Source organism: Ranitomeya imitator, chromosome 1, assembly GCF_032444005.1.
Source record: "Ranitomeya imitator isolate aRanImi1 chromosome 1, aRanImi1.pri, whole genome shotgun sequence".
Classification (NCBI taxonomy): Eukaryota; Metazoa; Chordata; class Amphibia; order Anura; family Dendrobatidae; genus Ranitomeya; species Ranitomeya imitator.
The window spans coordinates 210,566,812-210,584,908 of NC_091282.1; positions in this window are offsets into that span (position 1 = coordinate 210,566,812).

The window sequence follows — 18,097 nt, forward strand, 5'->3', positions numbered from 1 at the left end:
CCAAACTGTTGTCCCTGAAATGCTCTCGTTCAGGCTGGTGGAGACTGACAGCTTCCGTGACTTGATGGCATTGGCAGTCCCACAGTACAAGGTGCCCAGCCGCTTTTACTTCAGCAGGCAGGCTGTCCCTGCCCTGCACAGGCATGTTGAGGCAAACATAAAACATGCGCTACTGAACGCCGTCAGTAGCAAGGTCCACCTCACCACCGATGCGTGGACCAGTCAGCATGGACAGGGGCGATATGTTTCCCTCACTGCCCATTGGGTTAATGTTGTTGAGCCAGGTACAGATCGTGCGAGTGGCGCAGGACGTGTCCTGCCCACTCCAAGGATTGCAGGAATCCAGTCTGTACGCATCGACTCCTCCTCTTACACCAGTTCCTCTGATTCCTCTCTGCAGGATCCGTCACAGTCCACCCCCACATGGACCCGTGAACGTTTACCTATGACCGACATGAGCACAGCCGTGGCCAAACGTCAGCAGGCCGTCTTGAAACTAGTTTCATTGGGGCATCGAAGCCACACAGCGCAGGAGCTCTGGAATGCCATAAAGCAGGAGAGCGATGTGTGGTTACTGCCAGCGAATCTCCAGCCAGGCATGGTAGTGTGTGACAATGGCCGAAATCTGGTGGCAGCTTTGGCCCTTGGCAACCTCACTCACATCCCATGTCTGGCACATGTGCTCAATTTGGTTGTGCAGAGTTTCTGAGGGACTATCCGGATCTTGATGCCCTGCTGCACAAGGTCCGCCTAGAGTGTGCTCACTTGCGGCGTTCCAGCTTGGCCAGATCCCGCATTGCTGCTCTGCAGCGCCGATTCCGCCTTCCGGAACACCGCATCATATGTGACCTACCTACCCGGTGGAATTCCACGTTACATATGTTGGAGCGGTTGTGTGAGCAGCAGCAAGCAGTTATGGAGTACCAGCTGCATCAGGCGCAAAGAAGTCGCAGTCAGCGCCGATCAGACTTCACAACCACAGAGTGGGGCCACTATGAAGGACGTCTGCCAGGTTTTGCGTCCTTTTGATTATTCCACGCGGATGGCAAGTGCAGATGATGCACTAGTCAGCATGACTGTCCCCCTTATCTGCCTGCTTCAAGCAAACTTTGCAAGGGTTAAGGGATGATGTGGTGGAAGAGGTGGAGGATGAGGAGTCACCTTTTCCATCAGCTTCTGGAGAGTCAGCGCCACGTGGTTCCTCACAAAGGGGTACGCAGGGGCCAATTTGTGAGGAGGATGAGGAGGAGTCAATGGAGGGAGGAAGAGCTCCGTCCAGAGGAGGGAGCGACACAATTGTCCAGTGGTCAGTGTGTACAGCGAGGGTGGGGTGATGACGAGCGGGCAGAGATCATGTCTCAAGCAGGGGACAGCGTTTCTGGGCCGGTTGGCACTCTGCAGCACATGGTGGATTTCATGCTGCAGTGCCTGAGAAACGACCGCCGCATCGACCACATTCTCAACATGCCTGATTATTGGGTGTTCACCCTCCTCGATCCTCGCTACCGGGACAACGTCCAAAACCTCATCCCTGCGTTGACCCGGGAGCGTAAATTGCGGGAGTACCACGACACACTGGTGAATTCCATCATCTTCTCCTGTCCAACTGAGAGGAGTGCTGCTAGTGCTTTACAAAGCAGCTCAGTGCGTCGAGGCAGTGGGGGAGGCTCTGCCCAAAGAGGGAGCAGAAGCAGTGCCTCTGCCCAAGGCAAGCCCAGTATGGCACAACTCTGGCACACTTTTGTGTGCCCCGCCCCAAATGTCTACACCATCACCCGGCGGCTCCAGTCAGCAGGAGGCAACGGTTCCGTCAGATGGTGACAGACTACATGGCTTGCCCTCTTACTGTACTCCCAGACGGCTCTTCCCCGTTCAAGTTTTGGGTCTCTAAGCTGGATACATGGCCAGAGCTAAGCCAGTATGCATTGGAGGTGCTGGCTTGCCCTGCGGCTAGTGTCTTATCGGAACGTGTCTTTAGTGCCGCAGGTGGTGTACTAACAGACCGTCGCATGCGACTATCCTCCGATAACGTTGACCGGCCTACTTTCCTGAAAATGAACCAGGCCTGGATCTCGCAGGAATTTGCCACTCCTCTGCCTGATTAAGTAATTGGGTGTCATCCAGGTCTCCTGCTGTGTTCATCTTTCTACCACCTGAACTGCTATTCCTGGGCTCCAACACCGCCAGTTGCGGCTCAGAAGTGCAGGCTGCACAGTAAAAACATACGACCCAGTGTTATTGGGTTTCAGTAACGTCAGCTGATCCCCAGCTGTGTAGCCGGCAATGTGTCCTGCGACCGCCACGCTGGCACAACAACCTAAATGTAAGGGAACCTCTCCCCCCCCCCCCCCCCCCCCCCCGTCGTTTGTTACTGAAAGAGCCATCTTGTGCAGCAGTAATGCTGCGCAAGGAAAAGGTAGCTCTTTTTTTTTAGCTCTTTGCACACGCAGAACTTAACACTTATAAAATGTGTTCACTGATACCGTTATACCGTCCCGGAGCTGGGACTTTCCTTCGTAATGTGACGCAGCACAGCCGTCATTCCTACCCCCCTTGGTGCCATGCAGCTGCCTCCTCAGCGTTGTTTTAAGCTGTCACGGAGCCTGCGCTGTTCTGTTATCCCTTGGGCATGCCCTATTTGCGCTGCCTGTCTTCTGACATAATTTGGTGTCAGGCTGGCTGCGCCTGTGCGGCCGCGGTGCCCGAGATCCCGCCTCGCAGTGTCTTCTGATTGAGTCACACTGCGGGCCTGGGATCCATGGGCATGCGCAGTGCATATCTTCCCCTCGGGCTCTCGCTCATTTCCCTCCGCCTTCTTTAGACTGTGCGCCGTCAGCTGATCCCTAGCATGCCACGGCCGTGACACCGCACAGTCTGAAGAAGAGGGAAGGAGGGGAGTGAGAGTCGAGGTTATGCACTGTGCATGCCCATGGTTCCAAGGCCCGCAGTGGGATTACGTTAGATGAGACTGCGAGGTGGGATCTGGAGCAGCGTGGACGCACAGGCACTGACAGCCTGACACCAAATTATGTCAGAAGACAGGCAGCGCTAATTGGGCATGGCCAAGGGCTAACAGAACAGCGGAGGCTCCGTGGCAGCTTAAAACAACGCTGAGGAGGCAGCGCACGGCATCAAGGGGATAGGAATGACAGCTGTGCTGTGTCCCATTACGAAGGAAATTCGCACCTCCGGAACGGTTTAACGGTATAAAGGGACACATTTTTAGTGTTTACTTCGGTGTTTGCAAGGAGCATAATTAAAAGAGCAACCTTTTCCTTTTGCATCCTTAGTGCTGCACAACATGGCTCTTTCAGCTACAAACGTCTTGGGGGGGGGGGTTAAAGGTTTCCTTTCAACTTGCTCCAATCAGGCTTCGGCCTACACTCTGTTCCTCTGCTCCTCCTGCTGTCCCTGGGCTCTAACACCGCCAGTTGGTGCCTGGAAGTGCTGTGTGCACAGTCAACAGTCGCTCCTCTGTTATTGGGGTTCAGTAACGTCAGCTGATCCCCAGCTGTGTGTGCGGCAATACCTCCAATCTGCTCCTCCTGCTGTCCCTGGGCTCTAACACCGCCAGTTGGTGCCTGGAAGTGCTGTGTGCACAGTCAACAGTCGCTCCTCTGTTATTGGGGTTCAGTAACGTCAGCTGATCCCCAGCTGTGTGTGCGGCAATACCTCCAATCTGCTCCTCCTGCTGTCCCTGGGCTCTAACACCGCCAGTTGGTGCCTGGAAGTGCTGTGTGCACAGTCAACAGTCGCTCCTCTGTTATTGGGGTTCAGTAACGTCAGCTGATCCCCAGCTGTGTGTGCGGCAATACCTCCAATCTGCTCCTCCTGCTGTCCCTGGGCTCTAACACCGCCAGTTGGTGCCTGGAAGTGCTGTGTGCACAGTCAACAGTCGCTCCTCTGTTATTGGGGTTCAGTAACGTCAGCTGATCCCCAGCTGTGTGTGCGGCAATACCTCCAATCTGCTCCTCCTGCTGTCCCTGGGCTCTAACACCGCCAGTTGGTGCCTGGAAGTGCTGTGTGCACAGTCAACAGTCGCTCCTCTGTTATTGGGGTTCAGTAACGTCAGCTGATCCCCAGCTGTGTATCCGGCAACGTGTCATGCGACCGCCACGCTGGCACAACTAAAATGTAAGGGGACCTGTCCCCCCCCCCCCTAGGCGTTTGTTACTGAAAGAGCCACCATGTGCAGCACTAATACTGCACAAGGGAAAGGTCGCTCTTGAAATTATGCTCCTTGCAAACGCTGAACTACACACTCATGTAATGTGTCCCCTCACACCGTCCAACCGTCCCGGAGGTGGGACTTTCCTTTGTAATGTGACGCAGCACAGCCGTCATTGCTACCCCCTTGGCACCGTGCGCTGCCTCCTTAGCGTTGTTTGATTCCGTCATGGACCCTGCGCTGTTATGTTATCCCTTGGCCATGCACAGTTTGCGCTGCCCGTCCTCTGACATCATTTGTTGTCGTCCTGGCTGCGCCTGTGCGTCCACGCTGCCCGAAATCACACCTCGCAGTGTCGTCTAATGTGATCCCACAGTGGGCCTGGTATCCATGGCCATGCGCAGTGCATATACTAGCCTCTCACTCCCCTTCTTCACGCTTCTTCAGACTAGGCGGCGTCAGCTGATCCCTAATAGCATGCCACGGCCGTGACGCCGCACAGTCTGAAGAAGCAGGAAGGAGGTGAGTGAGAGGCGATGATATGCACTGCGCATGCCCATGGATCCCTGGCCCGCAGTGGGACTACATTAGATGACACTGCAAGGTTGGATCTCGGGCAGCTTGGATGCACAGGCACTGCCAGCCTGACACCTACATGATGTCAGAAGACGGGCACCGCTAACTGTGCATGGCCAAGGGATAACATTACAGTGCGGGCTCCGTGACAGAACCAAACAACGTTGAGGAGGTGGTGCCCGGCACCAAGGGGGTTGGAATGACGGCTGTGCTGTGTCACATTACAAAGGAAAGTCCCACTTCCGGGATGGTTTGACGGTGTGAGGGGACACATTATATGAGTGTGTACTTCAGCGTTTGCAAGGAGCATAATTTTCGGAGCCACCATTTTCCATGTGCAGTATTACTGCTGTACAAGATGGCTCTTTCAGCAACAAATGCCTGGGGGGGGGGTTAAAGGTTCCCTTTCAACTTGCTCCACTGCAGGCTTCGGCCTACACTCTGCTCCTCTTTGATTCCCTGGGTTTCAACACTGTCAGTTGCCACCTGGAAGTGTTGTCTACACAGAAAAAAACACTAGGTGATGTGTCAGTGGGGTTCAGCACCGCCAGCTGTTCCCCTGCTGTGTAGTCGGCAACGTGTCCAGCACAAGCCACGCTGGCACAACAGAACAAAAGCTGCCACCAGTGCAGGCTTCGGCCTACACTCTGCTCCTCTCCTCCTCCTGCTGACCCTGGGCTCAAACACCGCTAGTTTTTGCCCGGAAGTGCTAGCTGCACAGAGAAAAACACCAGCCAATGTGTTAGTGGGGTTCAGCAACGCCAGCTGTTCCCCTGCTGTGTAGCCGGCAACGTGACCTGCAAACGCCATGCAGGCACAGGAACTGAAATTAAAAGGGAACCTGGCCCCACCCCCCCAGGTGTTTCTATGTATAACAGCCACCTAGTACAGCAGTACTGCTGCATTTGTACAAGGTGGCTGACTTTTTCTCCTTGCCCACGTGGAACTCAACACGTACAAAATGTGTCTCATTGAGACCATTCCACTGTCCCTGAGGTGTGACTTTCCTTTGTAATGATACGCAGCACCCCCCTTGGTAGCGTTTCCCGTCTTTTGTCATCATGGTTAGCTGGCTGCGCCTGTGCATCCGCCCTGCTAGAAACAACGCCCCTCGTTGTCATATTTATTTTGTCAGCGAGGGTGTGGTTTATGGGCACGAGCAGTGCATATGTTCGCCTGTCTTAACTCATCTCCTTCCGCCTTCTTCAGACTGTGCGGCCTCCTGGCCGTGGTAGGCGATAAGGGATCAGCTGAGGCCGCCCAGTCTGGAGCAGGTGTAAGGACATGTGTAAGCGGCAAACCTATTTACTGCACAAGGCCACGAATCCCAGCCACGCAGTGTGATTTTTTGAAAACACACTGTGGGTCTGGGATTCATGTCCATCGCTAACCGCAACGGCCGACATGAAATGAGGTCAGAAGACAGGAAGCGCTCACAGCGCATGGCCAAGGGATCACAATAGCGCAGACTCCTGTACAGCAAATAACAACGCTCAGGAATCTGCGCCCAGTACCTAGGTGCAAATTTTGACACCTGTGCTGCGTCTCGTTAAAAAGACAAGTCACGCCTCCACAACTGTTTGACAGTATAATGGGCTAAATAGTGTACGTGTTTTAGTCAGCGTGTGCAAGGAGCAAAACAAATAGAGCAACCTTTTACTTGTGCAGCATTAATGCTGCACAAGGTGTGGCTCTTGTACCTTGCAACACCTGAGGGGGGGGGTTAAAGGTAACCTTTGAAATTGGTTCAACTAGGCTTCGGCCTACACTCTGCTCCTCTACTCCTCCTGCTGACCCTGGGCTCAAACACCGCTAGTTTTTGCCCGGAAATGCTAGCTGCACAGAGAAAAACACCAGCCAATGTGTTAGTGGGGTTCAGCACCGCCAGCTGTTCCCCTGCTGTGTAGTCGGCAACGTGTCCAGCACAAGCCACGCTGGCACAACAGAACAAAAGCTGCCACCAGTGCAGGCTTCGGCCTACACTTTGCTCCTCTCCTCCTCCTGCTGACCCTGGGCTCAAACAACGCCAGTTTCTGCCCGGACATGCTAGCTGCACAGAGAAAAACACCAGCCAATGTGTTAGTGGGGTTCAGCACCGCCTGCTGTTCCCCCGCTGTGTAGCCGGCATCGTGTCCAGCACAAGCCACGCTGGCACAACCGACCAAAAGCTGCCACCAGTGCAGGCTTCGGCCTACACTTTGCTCCTCTCCTCCTCCTCCTGCTGACCCTGGGCTCTAACACCGCTAGTTTTTGCCCGGACATGCAATCTGCACAGAGAAAAACACCAGTCAATGTGTCAGTGGGGTTCAGCAACGCCAGCTGTTCCCCTGCTGTGTAGCTTGCAACGTGACCTGCAAACGCCACGCAGGCACATGAACTGAAATTGAAGGGAGCCTGCCCCCCACCCCCCCAGGTGTTTCTATGTATAACAGCCACCTTGTACAGCAGTACTGCTGCATTTGTACAAGGTGGCTGACTTTTTCTCCTTGCACACGTGGAACTCAACAAGTACAAAATGTGTCTCATTACAGACCATTACAATGTCCCTGAGGTGTGACTTTCCTTTTTAATGACACGCAGCACCCCCATTGTTAGCGCTGCCCGTCTCCTGACATCATTGGTTGGCTGGCTGTGCCTGTGCGTCCCCCCTGCCCGACACAACGCCCCCCGTTGTCTCATATATTTTGACTGCGAGGGTGTGATTGATGGGCACGAGCAGTGCATATGTTCCCCTGTTTTCACTCCCCTCCTTCCGCCTTCTTCTGACTGTGCGGCCTCATGGCCGCGGCATGCGATAAGGGATCAGCTGAGGCCGCCCAGTCTGAAGCAGGTGTAAGGACATGTGTGAGCGGCGAACATATTTACTGCACAAGGCCACGAATCCCAGCACCGCAGTGTGACTTTAGGAAAAGCCACTGTGGGTCTGGGATTTATGGCCATCGTTAACCGCACCGGCCAACATGAAATGAGGTCATGAGACGGCCTGCACTAACAGGGTATTGCCAAGGGATAACACAAGAGCGCAGACTCCTGTACAGCAAATAACAACGCTCAGGAATCTGCGCCCAGTACCTAGGTGCAAATTTTGACACCTGTGCTGCGTCTCGTTAAAAAGACAAGTCACGCCTCCACAACTGTTTGACAGTATAATGGGCTAAATAGTGTACGTGTTTAATTCAGCGTGTGCAAGGAGCAAAATTAAATAGAGCAACCTTTGACTTGTGCATCATTAATGCTGTTCAAGGTGTGGCTCTTGTACCTTGCAACACCTGAGGGGGGGGTTAAAGGTAACCTTTGAAATTGGTTCAACTAGGCTTCGGCCTACACTCTGCTCCTCTACTCCTCCTGCTGACCCTGGGCTCAAACACCGCTATTTTTTGCCCGGAAATGCTAGCTGCACAGAGAAAAACACCAGCCAATGTGTTAGTGGGGTTCAGCACCGCCAGCTGTTCCCCTGCTGTGTAGTCGGCAACGTGTCCAGCACAAGCCACGCTGGCACAACAGAACAAAAGCTGCCACCAGTGCAGGCTTCGGCCTACACTTTGCTCCTCTCCTCCTCCTGCTGACCCTGGGCTCAAACAACGCCAGTTTCTGCCCGGACATGCTAGCTGCACAGAGAAAAACACCAGCCAATGTGTTAGTGGGGTTCAGCACCGCCTGCTGTTCCCCCGCTGTGTAGCCGGCATCGTGTCCAGCACAAGCCACGCTGGCACAACCGACCAAAAGCTGCCACCAGTGCAGGCTTCGTCCTACACTTTGCTCCTCTCCTCCTCCTCCTGCTGACCCTGGGCTCTAACACCGCTAGTTTTTGCCCGGACATGCAATCTGCACAGAGAAAAACACCAGTCAATGTGTCAGTGGGGTTCAGCAACGCCAGCTGTTCCCCTGCTGTGTAGCTTGCAACGTGACCTGCAAACGCCACGCAGGCACATGAACTGAAATTGAAGGGAGCCTGCCCCCCACCCCCCCAGGTGTTTCTATGTATAACAGCCACCTTGTACAGCAGTACTGCTGCATTTGTACAAGGTGGCTGACTTTTTCTCCTTGCACACGTGGAACTCAACAAGTACAAAATGTGTCTCATTACAGACCATTACAATGTCCCTGAGGTGTGACTTTCCTTTTTAATGACACGCAGCACCCCCATTGTTAGCGCTGCCCGTCTCCTGACATCATTGGTTGGCTGGCTGTGCCTGTGCGTCCCCCCTGCCCGACACAACGCCCCCCGTTGTCTCATATATTTTGACTGCGAGGGTGTGATTGATGGGCACGAGCAGTGCATATGTTCCCCTGTTTTCACTCCCCTCCTTCCGCCTTCTTCTGACTGTGCGGCCTCATGGCCGCGGCATGCGATAAGGGATCAGCTGAGGCCGCCCAGTCTGAAGCAGGTGTAAGGACATGTGTGAGCGGCGAACATATTTACTGCACAAGGCCACGAATCCCAGCACCGCAGTGTGACTTTAGGAAAAGCCACTGTGGGTCTGGGATTTATGGCCATCGTTAACCGCACCGGCCAACATGAAATGAGGTCATGAGACGGCCTGCACTAACAGGGTATTGCCAAGGGATAACACAAGAGCGCAGACTCCTGTACAGCAAATAACAACGCTCAGGAATCTGCGCCCAGTACCTAGGTGCAAATTTTGACACCTGTGCTGCGTCTCGTTAAAAAGACAAGTCACGCCTCCACAACTGTTTGACAGTATAATGGGCTAAATAGTGTACGTGTTTAATTCAGCGTGTGCAAGGAGCAAAATTAAATAGAGCAACCTTTGACTTGTGCATCATTAATGCTGTTCAAGGTGTGGCTCTTGTACCTTGCAACACCTGAGGGGGGGGGTTAAAGGTAACCTTTGAAATTGGTTCAACTAGGCTTCGGCCTACACTCTGCTCCTCTACTCCTCCTGCTGACCCTGGGCTCAAACACCGCTATTTTTTGCCCGGAAATGCTAGCTGCACAGAGAAAAACACCAGCCAATGTGTTAGTGGGGTTCAGCACCGCCAGCTGTTCCCCTGCTGTGTAGTCGGCAACGTGTCCAGCACAAGCCACGCTGGCACAACAGAACAAAAGCTGCCACCAGTGCAGGCTTCGGCCTACACTTTGCTCCTCTCCTCCTCCTGCTGACCCTGGGCTCAAACAACGCCAGTTTCTGCCCGGACATGCTAGCTGCACAGAGAAAAACACCAGCCAATGTGTTAGTGGGGTTCAGCACCGCCTGCTGTTCCCCCGCTGTGTAGCCGGCATCGTGTCCAGCACAAGCCACGCTGGCACAACCGACCAAAAGCTGCCACCAGTGCAGGCTTCGGCCTACACTTTGCTCCTCTCCTCCTCCTCCTGCTGACCCTGGGCTCTAACACCGCTAGTTTTTGCCCGGACATGCAATCTGCACAGAGAAAAACACCAGTCAATGTGTCAGTGGGGTTCAGCAACGCCAGCTGTTCCCCTGCTGTGTAGCTTGCAACGTGACCTGCAAACGCCACGCAGGCACATGAACTGAAATTGAAGGGAGCCTGCCCCCCACCCCCCCAGGTGTTTCTATGTATAACAGCCACCTTGTACAGCAGTACTGCTGCATTTGTACAAGGTGGCTGACTTTTTCTCCTTGCACACGTGGAACTCAACAAGTACAAAATGTGTCTCATTACAGACCATTACAATGTCCCTGAGGTGTGACTTTCCTTTTTAATGACACGCAGCACCCCCATTGTTAGCGCTGCCCGTCTCCTGACATCATTGGTTGGCTGGCTGTGCCTGTGCGTCCCCCCTGCCCGACACAACGCCCCCCGTTGTCTCATATATTTTGACTGCGAGGGTGTGATTGATGGGCACGAGCAGTGCATATGTTCCCCTGTTTTCACTCCCCTCCTTCCGCCTTCTTCTGACTGTGCGGCCTCATGGCCGCGGCATGCGATAAGGGATCAGCTGAGGCCGCCCAGTCTGAAGCAGGTGTAAGGACATGTGTGAGCGGCGAACATATTTACTGCACAAGGCCACGAATCCCAGCACCGCAGTGTGACTTTAGGAAAAGCCACTGTGGGTCTGGGATTTATGGCCATCGTTAACCGCACCGGCCAACATGAAATGAGGTCATGAGACGGCCTGCACTAACAGGGTATTGCCAAGGGATAACACAAGAGCGCAGTTTCCTGTACTGCAAATAACAACGGTAAGGAATCTGCGCACAGCACCTAGGTGTAAATTTGTACACCTGTGCTGCGTCTCCTTAAAAAGACTAGTAGTCACGCCTCCACTACTGTTTGACAGTATAATGGGCTAAATAGTGTACGTGTTTAATTCAGCGTGTGCAAGGAGCAAAATTAAATAGAGCAACCTTTGACTTGTGCATCAATAATGCTGTTCAAGGTGTGGCTCTTGTACCTTGCAACACCTGAGGGGGGGTTAAAGGTAACCTTTGAAATTGGTTCAACTAGGCTTTGGCCAACACTCTGCTCCTCTACTCCTCCTGCTGACCCTGGGCTCAAACACCGCTAGTTTTTGCCCGGAAATGCTAGCTGCACAGAGAAAAACACCAGCCAATGTGTTAGTGGGGTTCAGCACCGCCAGCTGTTCCCCTGCTGTGTAGTCGGCAACGTGTCCAGCACAAGCCACGCTGGCACAACAGAACAAAAGCTGCCACCAGTGCAGGCTTCGGCCTACACTTTGCTCCTCTCCTCCTCCTGCTGACCCTGGGCTCAAACAACGCCAGTTTCTGCCCGGACATGCTAGCTGCACAGAGAAAAACACCAGCCAATGTGTTAGTGGGGTTCAGCACCGCCAGCTGTTCCCCTGCTGTGCAGCTTGCAACGTGACCTGCAAACGCCACGCAGGCACATGAACTGAAATTGAAGGGAGCCTGGCCACCACCCCCAGGTGTTTCTATGTATAACAGCCACCTTGTACAGCAGTACTGCTGCATTTGTACAAGGTGGCTGACGTTTTCTCCTTGCCCACGTGGAACTCAACACGTACAAAATGTGTCTCTTTGAGACCATTCCACTGTCCCTGAGGTGTGACTTTCCTTTCTAATGATACGCAGCACCCCCCTTGGTAGCGCTTCCCGTCTTCTGACATCATTGGTTGGCTACTTGCGCCTGTTCGTCCGCCCTGCCTGAATAAAATGCTCCTCGTTGTCTTAATTATTTTGACTGCGAGGGTGTGATTGATGGGCACGAGCAGTGCATATCTTCGCCTGTCTTAACTCATCTCCTTCCGCCTTCTTCAGACTGTGCAGCCTCATGGCCGCGGCATGCGAGAAGGGATCAGCAGAGGCCGCCCAGTCTGAAGCAGGTGTAAGGACGTGTGTGAGCGGCCAAAATATTTACTGCTCAAGGCCACGAATCCCAGCACCGCAGTGTGGCTTTATGAAAAGACACTGTGGGTCTGGGATTTATGGCCATCGTTAACCGCACCGGCCAACATGAAATGAGGTCATAAGATGGGCAGCGCTAACAGGGCATTGCCAAGGGATAACACAAGAGCGCAGACTCCTGTACAGCAAATAACAACGCTCAGGAAGCTGCGCCAAGCACCAAGGCGTTATTTTGGACACCTGTGCTGCGTCTCATCAAAAAACCAAGTCACGCATCCACTACAGTTTGACTGTAGAATGGGGTAAATTGTGTATGTCTTTCATTCAGCGTGTGCAAGTAGACAAATTAATAGAGCAACCTTTCACTTGTGCAGCATTAATACTGCACAAGGTGTGTCTCTTGTACTTTGTAACACCTGAGGGGGGGGTTAAAGGTTTCCTTTGAAATTGGTTCAACTAGGCTTCGGCCTACACTCTGCTCCTCTCCTCCTCCTCCTGCTTCAACACGGGCTCTAACATCGCAAGTTTTTGCCCGCAAGTGCTAGCTGCACAGATAAAAACACACGCCATTGTGTTAGTGGGGTTCAGCAACGCCAGCTGTTCCCCCAGTGTGTAGCCGGCAAAGTGTCCTGCAAACGCAACGCAGACACAAAGCTGCCTCCAGTGCAGGCTTCGGCCTACACTCATCTCCCCCTGCTTACCCTTTGCTCCAACACCGCTAGTTGGGGCTCTAGGAAGACAATCTTTAATAGGCAAGGCAACGCATCCGGGTTCCAGCACCGCCAGCTGGTTCTCGGCAGTGTTCTTGTCACAGGTACTCCCTCGTGCCAAGCCTGGTTTCAGCACCGTCAGCTGTTTCCGGGTTGTGTCAACTTCACTGAGACGCCTATGCTTGCCCCGTCGTGGGGCGGTCGAGTTAGCCAACTCCAGGGTGCCTCCAGTTTAGGAGCTTCCTATGTGGGCTGCGTGAACTGGTAGTCAAGGCTGGTTCTGTAGTGCCAGTAGGCCCAGCTCCCCCTGTAGGACTGTTGGGGTTCGGTAACTGCGGCTGCCTCGCGGCCTAGCTGTTCTCTCCTCTCCTGTGGGCCTTGGGGTCCACCACCTGGTTCCAGCACCGTCAGCTGGTTCCGGGCCGAGCCTTTGGCTTAGGTGCCTCCTCCTGGGTATCCGAGTTCCGCCAACGCCAGGCGGTCCTTGGTAGTGCTTTTAAGCGCGGGCACCTACAGCTTAGTAACCGGGTTCCAGCACCGTCAGCTGGTCCTCGGTCGTGCCATTGGCTCTTGCACACTGGGGCAACGCATCCGGGTTCCAGCACCGCCAGCTGGTTCTCGGCAGTGTTCTTGTCACAGGTACTCCCTCGTGCCAAGCCTGGTTTCAGCACCGTCAGCTGTTTCCGGGTTGTGTCAACTTCACTGAGACGCCTATGCTTGCCCCGTCGTGGGGCGGTCGAGTTAGCCAACTCCAGGGTGCCTCCAGTTTAGGAGCTTCCTATGTGGGCTGCGTGAACTGGTAGTCAAGGCTGGTTCTGTAGTGCCAGTAGGCCCAGCTCCCCCTGTAGGACTGTTGGGGTTCGGTAACTGCGGCTGCCTCGCGGCCTAGCTGTTCTCTCCTCTCCTGTGGGCCTTGGGGTCCACCACCTGGTTCCAGCACCGTCAGCTGGTTCCGGGCCGAGCCTTTGGCTTAGGTGCCTCCTCCTGGGTATCCGAGTTCCGCCAACGCCAGGCGGTCCTTGGTAGTGCTTTTAAGCGCAGGCACCTACAGCTTAGTAACCGGGTTCCAGCACCGTCAGCTGGTCCTCGGTCGTGCCATTGGCTCTTGCACACTGGGGCAACGCATCCGGGTTCCAGCACCGCCAGCTGGTTCTCGGCAGTGTTCTTGTCACAGGTACTCCCTCGTGCCAAGCCTGGTTTCAGCACCGTCAGCTGTTTCCGGGTTGTGTCAACTTCACTGAGACGCCTATGCTTGCCCCGTCGTGGGGCGGTCGAGTTAGCCAACTCCAGGGTGCCTCCAGTTTAGGAGCTTCCTATGTGGGCTGCGTGAACTGGTAGTCAAGGCTGGTTCTGTAGTGCCAGTAGGCCCAGCTCCCCCTGTAGGACTGTTGGGGTTCGGTAACTGCGGCTGCCTCGCGGCCTAGCTGTTCTCTCCTCTCCTGTGGGCCTTGGGGTCCACCACCTGGTTCCAGCACCGTCAGCTGGTTCCGGGCCGAGCCTTTGGCTTAGGTGCCTCCTCCTGGGTATCCGAGTTCCGCCAACGCCAGGCGGTCCTTGGTAGTGCTTTTAAGCGCGGGCACCTACAGCTTAGTAACCGGGTTCCAGCACCGTCAGCTGGTCCTCGGTCGTGCCATTGGCTCTTGCACACTGGGGCAACGCATCCGGGTTCCAGCACCGCCAGCTGGTTCTCGGCAGTGTTCTTGTCACAGGTACTCCCTCGTGCCAAGCCTGGTTTCAGCACCGTCAGCTGTTTCCGGGTTGTGTCAACTTCACTGAGACGCCTATGCTTGCCCCGTCGTGGGGCGGTCGAGTTAGCCAACTCCAGGGTGCCTCCAGTTTAGGAGCTTCCTATGTGGGCTGCGTGAACTGGTAGTCAAGGCTGGTTCTGTAGTGCCAGTAGGCCCAGCTCCCCCTGTAGGACTGTTGGGGTTCGGTAACTGCGGCTGCCTCGCGGCCTAGCTGTTCTCTCCTCTCCTGTGGGCCTTGGGGTCCACCACCTGGTTCCAGCACCGTCAGCTGGTTCCGGGCCGAGCCTTTGGCTTAGGTGCCTCCTCCTGGGTATCCGAGTTCCGCCAACGCCAGGCGGTCCTTGGTAGTGCTTTTAAGCGCGGGCACCTACAGCTTAGTAACCGGGTTCCAGCACCGTCAGCTGGTCCTCGGTCGTGCCATTGGCTCTTGCACACTGGGGCAACGCATCCGGGTTCCAGCACCGCCAGCTGGTTCTCGGCAGTGTTCTTGTCACAGGTACTCCCTCGTGCCAAGCCTGGTTTCAGCACCGTCAGCTGTTTCCGGGTTGTGTCAACTTCACTGAGACGCCTATGCTTGCCCCGTCGTGGGGCGGTCGAGTTAGCCAACTCCAGGGTGCCTCCAGTTTAGGAGCTTCCTATGTGGGCTGCGTGAACTGGTAGTCAAGGCTGGTTCTGTAGTGCCAGTAGGCCCAGCTCCCCCTGTAGGACTGTTGGGGTTCGGTAACTGCGGCTGCCTCGCGGCCTAGCTGTTCTCTCCTCTCCTGTGGGCCTTGGGGTCCACCACCTGGTTCCAGCACCGTCAGCTGGTTCCGGGCCGAGCCTTTGGCTTAGGTGCCTCCTCCTGGGTATCCGAGTTCCGCCAACGCCAGGCGGTCCTTGGTAGTGCTTTTAAGCGCGGGCACCTACAGCTTAGTAACCGGGTTCCAGCACCGTCAGCTGGTCCTCGGTCGTGCCATTGGCTCTTGCACACTGGGGCAACGCATCCGGGTTCCAGCACCGCCAGCTGGTTCTCGGCAGTGTTCTTGTCACAGGTACTCCCTCGTGCCAAGCCTGGTTTCAGCACCGTCAGCTGTTTCCGGGTTGTGTCAACTTCACTGAGACGCCTATGCTTGCCCCGTCGTGGGGCGGTCGAGTTAGCCAACTCCAGGGTGCCTCCAGTTTAGGAGCTTCCTATGTGGGCTGCGTGAACTGGTAGTCAAGGCTGGTTCTGTAGTGCCAGTAGGCCCAGCTCCCCCTGTAGGACTGTTGGGGTTCGGTAACTGCGGCTGCCTCGCGGCCTAGCTGTTCTCTCCTCTCCTGTGGGCCTTGGGGTCCACCACCTGGTTCCAGCACCGTCAGCTGGTTCCGGGCCGAGCCTTTGGCTTAGGTGCCTCCTCCTGGGTATCCGAGTTCCGCCAACGCCAGGCGGTCCTTGGTAGTGCTTTTAAGCGCGGGCACCTACAGCTTAGTAACCGGGTTCCAGCACCGTCAGCTGGTCCTCGGTCGTGCCATTGGCTCTTGCACACTGGGGCAACGCATCCGGGTTCCAGCACCGCCAGCTGGTTCTCGGCAGTGTTCTTGTCACAGGTACTCCCTCGTGCCAAGCCTGGTTTCAGCACCGTCAGCTGTTTCCGGGTTGTGTCAACTTCACTGAGACGCCTATGCTTGCCCCGTCGTGGGGCGGTCGAGTTAGCCAACTCCAGGGTGCCTCCAGTTTAGGAGCTTCCTATGTGGGCTGCGTGAACTGGTAGTCAAGGCTGGTTCTGTAGTGCCAGTAGGCCCAGCTCCCCCTGTAGGACTGTTGGGGTTCGGTAACTGCGGCTGCCTCGCGGCCTAGCTGTTCTCTCCTCTCCTGTGGGCCTTGGGGTCCACCACCTGGTTCCAGCACCATCAGCTGGTTCCGGGCCGAGCCTTTGGCTTAGGTGCCTCCTCCTGGGTATCCGAGTTCCGCCAACGCCAGGCGGTCCTTGGTAGTGCTTTTAAGCGCGGGCACCTACAGCTTAGTAACCGGGTTCCAGCACCGTCAGCTGGTCCTCGGTCGTGCCATTGGCTCTTGCACACTGGGGCAACGCATCCGGGTTCCAGCACCGCCAGCTGGTTCTCGGCAGTGTTCTTGTCACAGGTACTCCCTCGTGCCAAGCCTGGTTTCATCACCGTCAGCTGTTTCCGGGTTGTGTCAACTTCACTGAGACGCCTATGCTTGCCCCGTCGTGGGGCGGTCGAGTTAGCCAACTCCAGGGTGCCTCCAGTTTAGGAGCTTCCTATGTGGGCTGCGTGAACTGGTAGTCAAGGCTGGTTCTGTAGTGCCAGTAGGCCCAGCTCCCCCTGTAGGACTGTTGGGGTTTGGTAACTGCGGCTGCCTCGCGGCCTAGCTGTTCTCTCCTCTCCTGTGGGCCTTGGGGTCCACCACCTGGTTCCAGCACCGTCAGCTGGTTCCGGGCCGAGCCTTTGGCTTAGGTGCCTCCTCCTGGGTATCCGAGTTCCGCCAACGCCAGGCGGTCCTTGGTAGTGCTTTTAAGCGCGGGCACCTACAGCTTAGTAACCGGGTTCCAGCACCGTCAGCTGGTCCTCGGTCGTGCCATTGGCTCTTGCACACTGGGGCAACGCATCCGGGTTCCAGCACCGCCAGCTGGTTCTCGGCAGTGTTCTTGTCACAGGTACTCCCTCGTGCCAAGCCTGGTTTCAGCACCGTCAGCTGTTTCCGGGTTGTGTCAACTTCACTGAGACGCCTATGCTTGCCCCGTCGTGGGGCGGTCGAGTTAGCCAACTCCAGGGTGCCTCCAGTTTAGGAGCTTCCTATGTGGGCTGCGTGAACTGGTAGTCAAGGCTGGTTCTGTAGTGCCAGTAGGCCCAGCTCCCCCTGTAGGACTGTTGGGGTTCGGTAACTGCGGCTGCCTCGCGGCCTAGCTGTTCTCTCCTCTCCTGTGGGCCTTCGGGTCCACCACCTGGTTCCAGCACCGTCAGCTGGTTCTCGGCAGTGTCTTTTGCTCTTGTACCTTCTGCTCCCCATCCTGGTTCCAGTACCGTCAGCTGGTTCCGGGCAGAGCCTTTGGCTTAGGTGCCTCCTTCTGGGTATCCAAGTTCCACCAATGTCAGGTGGTCCTTGGTAGTGCTTTCAGGCACGGGTACCTCCTGCTTAGTAACCGGGTTCCAGTAACGTCAGCTGGTCCTTGGTAGTTCCATTGGCTCTTGGACATTCGGCTACCCATCCGGGTTCCAGTACCGTCAGCTGGTTCTCGGCAGTGTCTTTTGCTCTTGTACCTTCTGCTCCCCATCCTGGTTCCAGTAACGTCATCTGGTTCCGGGCAGAGCCTTTGGCTTAGGTGCCTCCTTCTGGGTATCCGAGTTCCGCCAACGTCAGGCGGTCCTTGGTAGTGCTTTTTAGCACGGGTACCTCCTGCTTAGTAACCGGGTTCCAGTAACGTCAGCTGGTCCTCGGTAGTTCCATAGGCTCTTGAACCTTCGGGTAGCCATCCGAGTTCCAGTTCCATCAGCTGGTTCTTGGCATTTTCTCAGCCTTCTTGTACCTTCTGCTACATTTCCAAGTTGAAGACCCTAACGTCGACAACCCGGAAGACCACCCCGATGACGACGACCCGGAAGACC